The sequence below is a fragment of the Cryptomeria japonica genome, chromosome 9, assembly GCF_030272615.1.
Source record: "Cryptomeria japonica chromosome 9, Sugi_1.0, whole genome shotgun sequence".
Classification (NCBI taxonomy): domain Eukaryota; kingdom Viridiplantae; phylum Streptophyta; class Pinopsida; order Cupressales; family Cupressaceae; genus Cryptomeria; species Cryptomeria japonica.
Window position 1 is genome coordinate 55,436,936 of NC_081413.1, and position 8,037 is coordinate 55,444,972.

Consider the following 8,037-nt stretch of genomic DNA (forward strand, 5'->3'; position numbering starts at 1 on the left):
AGATGGATCTTCAGCTACTTGCCCTCCTTGTATGTACCATATCTCCCCTCCACAATGGAATGACAAGTTGGTTAGAGTTCTAAAGAAATTATTACATCTATCCTATATTATATATTTATGCAGATTAAGAATATGTAATGGTAACAATAATATCATTCTGTAACAATGATCCCCAAGACAATATTATGGTATATGTCATACCACAATCATAAGTATGGAAATTCAAGTTGGTGAGAACAAGGTTTATATATGAATCAGAAGATGTTTCAGAGTACTCGTGATTGTACTTCTTTTTGCCGATGATCTTAAGATATGAAGATATATTGGATTGATCCTTGATGATCGAGACTGTTATTTGAAGATGTGTTTTTTATTGATTGATATATACAGACTGTTGTCTTAATTCAATATTGCTGAGATGGTAATTATTGGGTTTTAACCACTGGTTATCTTTCTACTTCGATGCCCTCTTGATGCTCATATGGACTTGCCTTGTATACCTCTTTAATTGGGATGAAGAGTCATGTCTATTCCCAAGAATACCACCGCTCTGAAGGTTGTGTGGATCTCTGCTTGTTAATTTGTTTAGTTATTCTCCTTAACACACCACTGATTACAAGTGAGGTATTTTGATTGACTAATGAAATATTAATTATGTTTGTTATCGTTGCCTGAGTATTTATTACTATTGCAACCCAAGGTTATTGTTTCCTTGTTGCTGATCCTGCGATTGCATCCCATGTCTTTTGCTTGAGTAAAATCGTGACACTTTAGATTATGGTTAGTGACTTGTCTTAGTTGTTATCATTAAGTTATAGCTTTTGTATTATAATTGTAATATCTAGATCGCATCTTTAATCAAATTGAGTTTGCTATTGTAATATCTAGACTGCTGCCTTATTCAAGTCGAGATTTACAACCATATTGTCGTATGATAGATAATTGATATGATTCCTTCACTAGCTGTTAGTTTGGGCATGATCGGGTTTTACAGAAAATTGTGAAGTCTTGTTCCAAGACAATTTTCTCTTATTAACAATGGCGCGGATAGGGGTGTCATGGTGCGGACGTGACAGGCAGCCCTTCATATTGGCAATGAATTAAATTTAGAGTCTAATTTTGATTTAGGCAAGGATGAGGTAGGACATTGTAGTAGTGGATTTTAGATTCTATCATTTTGTGCACGTAGACTTTCAACCTTTTAATCTTGTATTAGATGTATGCACATTGATAATTAAAATTCAAATTGAAATGATTAGACAATGGAAGAGTATTAATTTGTATGTCAACTCGTGTCAACTCTCAATTCAACACAAATGTTCCATAATATGGTTCTATAATGTTTTTGACACTAAAAGGGGGCAAAAATTTATTGAAACACAAGAAATACAAAGCACGGGCATTAAACAACCCTGTCAATCTCGATTAAGTGGTCCAAAATTTGAGACAGTTCTAGGAGTAATTGTTCCCTATCTACAATATTCCAATCGTACATTTGATCATAGACCCATTTGGCCAAACAATATGCAACTCCATTCCATTCTCTGAGGATATGACAAAAAGTTACAGATTCCAAGGAAACACACAAATGAAGAATCTGTTTAATAACCAAAGCTAGATGCCAACAAACATCATCTAACCTTTGCCTGTTCAACAAAGTCACCACCACCTGAAAATCAGATTCATAGATCTTTCTCCACCCAAGATCACAACTACGCTCCACAACATATAAAATGGCAAGAGCCTCCAACAAATTGTTAGAATGCAGGCCCTTGTAGACAGAAAAGATAAACTGAATAATACCAAATCTATCTTGCCCAACTCCACCAATACCAGCATGACCAGGATTTTCACGAGATGAACCATCGATGTTGATTTTCAGAACTCCCTGAGGAGGAGGGCACCATTGCCCCTCCCTGTTTATCTTTCGAAGAGGATGTCAACATCTATTTCGCATGAATCCTTAGAACATTTTCCTAAAGAGGAAGATTGAGGTGATTGCAAAAAACAACCTCTTGGATCCACATGTTCAACCAAATCACACTTTGCCGAGACAGTTTCACTAAGAGAATGAAGAATTTTCCTCCACAAATGTTGGACAACCATCTTGACATCTTGAAAAATCCCACAATTCCTCTCCAACCAAATATGCCAAATAAAGAAGGTAGGCCCAAGAGCCCAAACAACTTGAAGAAAATAAGTCTTAATTGGGGCCTTGCCCCAACGAGCAAAAAAACTCAGCCAAAGAGGAGACATTCTAGCAAGCCTGATTCCAAACATCCCACCAGAAATTCCAGATTTCCCTAGAGAAGGAACAATGGAAGAAGAGATGAGAGACACTCTCCTCACTAGTACGACACAAAACACACGTTGAAGGACCTTGGAAGCTGCGCTTGCACAAATTATCCCAAGTAAGACACCGGTTTTGAACCACCAACTACATGAAAAAGTTGCACTTGGGCCAAGAGAATCTGTTCCACACCTGTTTCCACCAAGGAATCTCCATGCCTCCAAACCTTTGTCTATCAAGCTCCACATACCCCGTGGAAACAAAGTACTTACCAGACGAATCACTGCCCCAAGCTAAAACATCGTGCCCAACCAAGCCATTGCATTCACAAGAAGCAAGAATCTGAGCCAACTCTTTCCTATCCTCCTCCAATCCACCTGGTGGCCATTCATCAGAGTGCTTCCATCTGTAGCCAATAGCTTGTCCTAAATTACGAGTCGCTTTATAATGCGCAACCTTATCCCAACCAACCTCGGTAAAAATATCACAAAGGTGTTGGGGGTGCGGATACATAGTTAGGATAGGAGGATTACCATCCCAAGAATCCAACCAAAAAAGGGCCTAAAAACCCGAATTGTAGATCCAAAAAATACAATTCTTAACCAATTGAGCCCCCAACTTCAGAGTATGCTAGATCATAGAGCCCCTTCCCTTCAAAGGGTATCGAGGAATATCCAGAAAATTAACACCTTTAAGATACTTGTGAGTGAGAATATGCGCCCAAATTTGATGTTGACTAGTAAACTAGTGCCAATATAACTTGGCAGCTAGAACTTGCCCATTCAAAATAGCAGAACGAAGATCAAGGCCGCTCTCCTTCCTAGGCCTACACAGGGAATCCCACTTCACAAAACTCCACTTAACAGTCTGTAAATCACCACTCCAAAGAAACTGTTGTGAGAGAGATCAAATTCCCTAAGGAAATACATAAGAGCCGCTTGAACAAAACACCTGTAAATAGGAAGAGCCTGAATGATAGATTGAAGAAGAGTCACTCTAGCAGTAGTGGATAACCAATGATGAGTCCAATGAGTAACCTTTCGACGCAGCTTGTCAAACAAGTTCTGCCAAGAAACTTTGAGTTGCCTACCGACAGTAAGAGGAATACCCAGATAGATAAAGGGAAGAGATCCAATCTGAAACCACAAAATATGAGCAATCCTCCTCTGAATAGCTTCAGGGATATTAAAGAAGAAGATAGAAGACTTATGCTCATTGACTTTTTGGTTTGAAATAGCAAGATAAGTATCCAACGCCCGTCTAAAAGATCCAGTTTCTTGAAGATGAAGATGAGCAATCCCCATAAGAGCAATGTCATCAACAAACTGAAGATGAGAGAGCCTTGGCAATCCATTGCCCCAACTCCAACCTTGAATCATGCCCTGAGAAACTAGAGCCTTAAAAAATCTGCCCAAACCCTCAGCTATAATAATAAACAAATAGGGGGAAAGAGGATCTCCTTGGCAAAGGCCCCTAGAAGCCCCAAAGAGCTCAAAAGGTTCACCATTCATAATAATAGAGAAAGATGAAGAGGTAACACAACTCATTGTCCAACTGACCCACTCTAGATTAAAACCAAAGGTTAGGAGAACTTTTTGTAAAAAATGCCACTTAACCCTATCATAGGCTTTGACCATATTCAATTTCATGAACATAGATTTCTGCTTGAAAGTCGCCATAGAGTGAATGACTTCGAAGACAACCACAACCCCATCCAAAATTTGTCTACCAGCCACAAAACCCCCTTGCTCTTCCAAGATCAAAGAAGGGAGACAAACTTTGGCCTCTTTGCAATCAATTTAGTAATGATTTTGTACACCATATTACAGAGAGCAATATGCCTAAAGAAATCCAGATGGTCAACACCATCCTTTTTGAGAATGAGAAAAAGGAAAGTAGAATTCAAAGCCCGAAGCATTTGTTTACTGCTAAGAGATTCCGTTGCAACCTCCAACAAATCCAAATTAATATCCCAGAATTCTAACTCTATTGGAAATCCATCCGGGCTTGGAGCTTTGCCCCAATTCATCCTAAAAATCATCTCTTCCAATTCGCACAAGATATCGACCGAATGAGAGAATCATTCATCTCATTAATGACCAAAGGGAATACAAGCAAAAATCAAATTGATCGCACATCCCCTGTTGTCTTGCAGAGTGTTACCCCACTTCTTGCCGTCCCAATTCCGAGAATTGGGTGTAACATAGAATGTGTGTCAACTCTTACCATTTGTTGGGAGCTTCAAGTCATTAAAATGGTTATGATATTATGAAGAATACTTGCTGGTCACAACCAATGTTTATCGATTTTTGGGGTTCATTATTCAATTTAATAAATTATTTGGTGAGACATCTCCTTACTGATGGAGTGGAAGATAAAGTAATAGCCTGGTGGTACGGTGAAGTGATTCAATCATAATTAACTGCAGAGAATTTTAGTTATAGTAGATATAAATCTTTCTTCATGTCCTCCAAATATATTGATGTTTATCTATTTTTCTAAAGCTTAAGTAGACCATTAGAGCCTCATGACTCGTTATATGACTAATGCCATCAGTGGAGGAGTCAATATCAAATTCCCGTCCAAAGATAAGTGCATTTAATCATAATATTGAGTTTAAGATGGTGCAACTTAACTCATTTTTCCCAGGTAGAGGTGATAGGACTTAGTATTCCCCTCACTGAGGCAAGGGATAAATGACTAGTATAACCAAAAGGCAGTTTCTTTTAACAAAAATTGCAAGCTTATGCAAAGCAACTTCCTTACCAAACAAAAGAGTAAAAGTTTGGGATTGTGTCAAATTTTTTATAAACGAAAATTGATCAAATACAAAACTATTTTATAATTGGATTGCTAAAACTGACATTTATTTTTTGAATCTTAAAAATGATATAAATTGATGAAATGTAATTTTTAAAATGTAGTTTATGTTTATACTTAAAACAAAATAAAAAAAATTAGCTGGATATTTTTTTAAATATAAATTTAAGAGAATTATATTAATTTGCGAAAAACATTTTATTTTAGGTAAGACATACCAAAAAATGTATCATTTGATTTAATTTAATTTTCATATAGATAACTTGAAAATAAGTGTATGAAGAAAACTACAATCTTCATTGAATATTTTTTAATAGGATTTTATAAATTAAATATACTCAAATATCATAGTTTTCATGGGATGTCAACTTTTTCTTCTTTTTTTTTAGTTTAGAAAAAATATCATCTTGAAGAGGATTCTATTCTCTATTACCACAGTTTAAATTTTTTTTAAAATATATTTTAATTTTTAATTTTTTTTTGTTAGCTTCATTTTTTTTATTGGTAAGTTGTTATCAAAGGGGTAACACATATTGAAACTAGAAATTTTAGATTACAAAGGTTTCCCTCTTATAGGGATGCTCTACATTTAGGTACATTTGCATGACGTTCAATGAAGAAATTGTAAACTTCCATGTTCTTTTCTACTCTTGAAAACAAAGTAATTGCACGCTTCAAACTTTTTATTTGCTATTGTTGATGCAATGTCAAAGACACATCCAAGACTAACAATTCTTAAACTTTTGTTTAAAGCAAATATTGCATTTAAAGCTATCAACTTGAGTGGATCTTTGACATATCTAAAACACAACCAACTTATGATCCCAACGCTTCCTTTTGAAAACCAAAATGTGGTTAGTCAGAAATAGCTTCAAGATTGAATTGTTGTGTACAAAACCATCTTCAAGGGCCTAGTTATCAATCACCTTCTTGATTGCAAGTTCAATTTTATTTGTTTCAACATTGAATATCCCCCTCAATTGGATAAAGAGATCCTTAGTGAGACAGGGCACTTGTAGCCAGGGAACATTTCGCTAAATGTGGTGAGAGTGAGAGTTTTTATTTAAAGTTTTAGTATAATTTTTTTTTTAATAAACTATTATTTAGTTTTAGCAAATTTTATTGAAAATTTTAGTACAAATTAAGTTTTTCTTTATAAATTTTAGGCATTAGTTAACTTTTTGTTAACTTTGAATTTTTAAAATTTAAATAGGTTTAAATGGCAAAGGAAGTTGAAAACTCAAAACCACACCAATTTCTCAACTAGCACACCCATCCCCATGAGCCTTCCTTCAATTCAAGATTGACATAAATGTCATTGAATTGAAGAACATTGTGTAAATATGTTGTCGGCATCCTCAATTATCTACAATGGTATCCACGTTAGAAGGAATTATTGTTCACGTTAAAAGCCTCACACGTCAACATGAGTCATTTCAAGAGGCAAGAATCCGAGAGGCAAAATAAACTCTACCATCTTGTCATATGATCAAGTGAAAAAATTAGACATTTCCAAAGTCTAGTTAGCACAACATTTTGCAAATCCTAAAACTAGATTACCTATTGATGTATGTGAACCTTAATTTTCTATCAAATAGTGCACATATGAGGGTATGCCAAGAAAATTCTGGGATTGCAGGTGGTTGGTTTTTGATAAACCACCCAACAACAATTTTGATGCCTCTCTATTTCATATGCAAACTATATGTAGGGTTCGTTTTGCACAATCATGTGAACTATTTCAACTTTAGAAATTTCCAAGGAGAAGATAGGCTTGAGACAATGCAAAAAAAAGCAAGGTCTATTTATTTCCCTTCCTATTCTTTCTCCACCTTTAATAGCACACCCAAACAATGTTGCAAATGCAAAAATTCTTATACACTCTTTGACTGACTATTTGCTTACACAAAATTCTCAATTTTCCCGACCACATGAGATTGATGCTCTTGTTCGATTGGTTGATATTGGTGGAGCCCCCTCATCTACACATTTGTGTGTCTCATCATTGCCCTATGTGCAATAATTTGTGTTTAGGTCCTTTGGGAGAGACCAGTGAACCACCCTAAACACATCTAAATATGATATCCATCATATAACATTTGCTTGAGATGAACCAACAGGCTCTATAACGTATGCAAAGGCATCAAAGGCAATAACACATGTGAAAGCATCAGAGGCAAGAACACAAGGAGAGCCATTAGATGTTAGAGAAGAGGATCAAAGTCAATCTTCCTTAAAGGTAAAACTTAAAATTACTTCACAATGCATTTTATTTAAAATTAATATAACAAATATTAGTATTTTATGTTTAAGTGGTATAATAGTTGATGATAGAGGAGGAACTTGAAGTTCATCATGGTACTATTTTGATCATTGAATTTGGCCTAGACTTGATGGTGTAATTTTTTGTACATTTTTAACATTTTTTATTATATGTATATCATTTAAATTGTGATTATTTAACTATATTAATTTATATATTGATCTTATTTCACTTTTGTAGTCTACTCCAAATGTGAATGAGGTGGCACTTTTGACAATATGTTTTAGTAGAGCACTTGATTTTAAGAGATCACTAGTCACAAAACGATTCTTAGAGCAATTATAAAGAGTTGAGGTAATTGAACTGAATTCTAATTATATTAATAGTTTATAAAACTTCTAGAACTTATTGTAGTGATTTAGATGTTAATTTTAAATTTATTATGATTATATGTATACAAATAGTCTTACATTCTTGTTTATTTTATATAGTAAACTATAAGTTGTAGCTGCTTCATCCATGATGAGTCCTCCTAAAACAATGAAAGAAACCTCCTTGGTGGTATATGTTTTTTTTTAGTAGATATAAGTTTATGCTTAGTAATCTATATTTTTAATTTACATACTGAACCTCTTTTTTGTATGCATTTTCTTCTTTATCAATA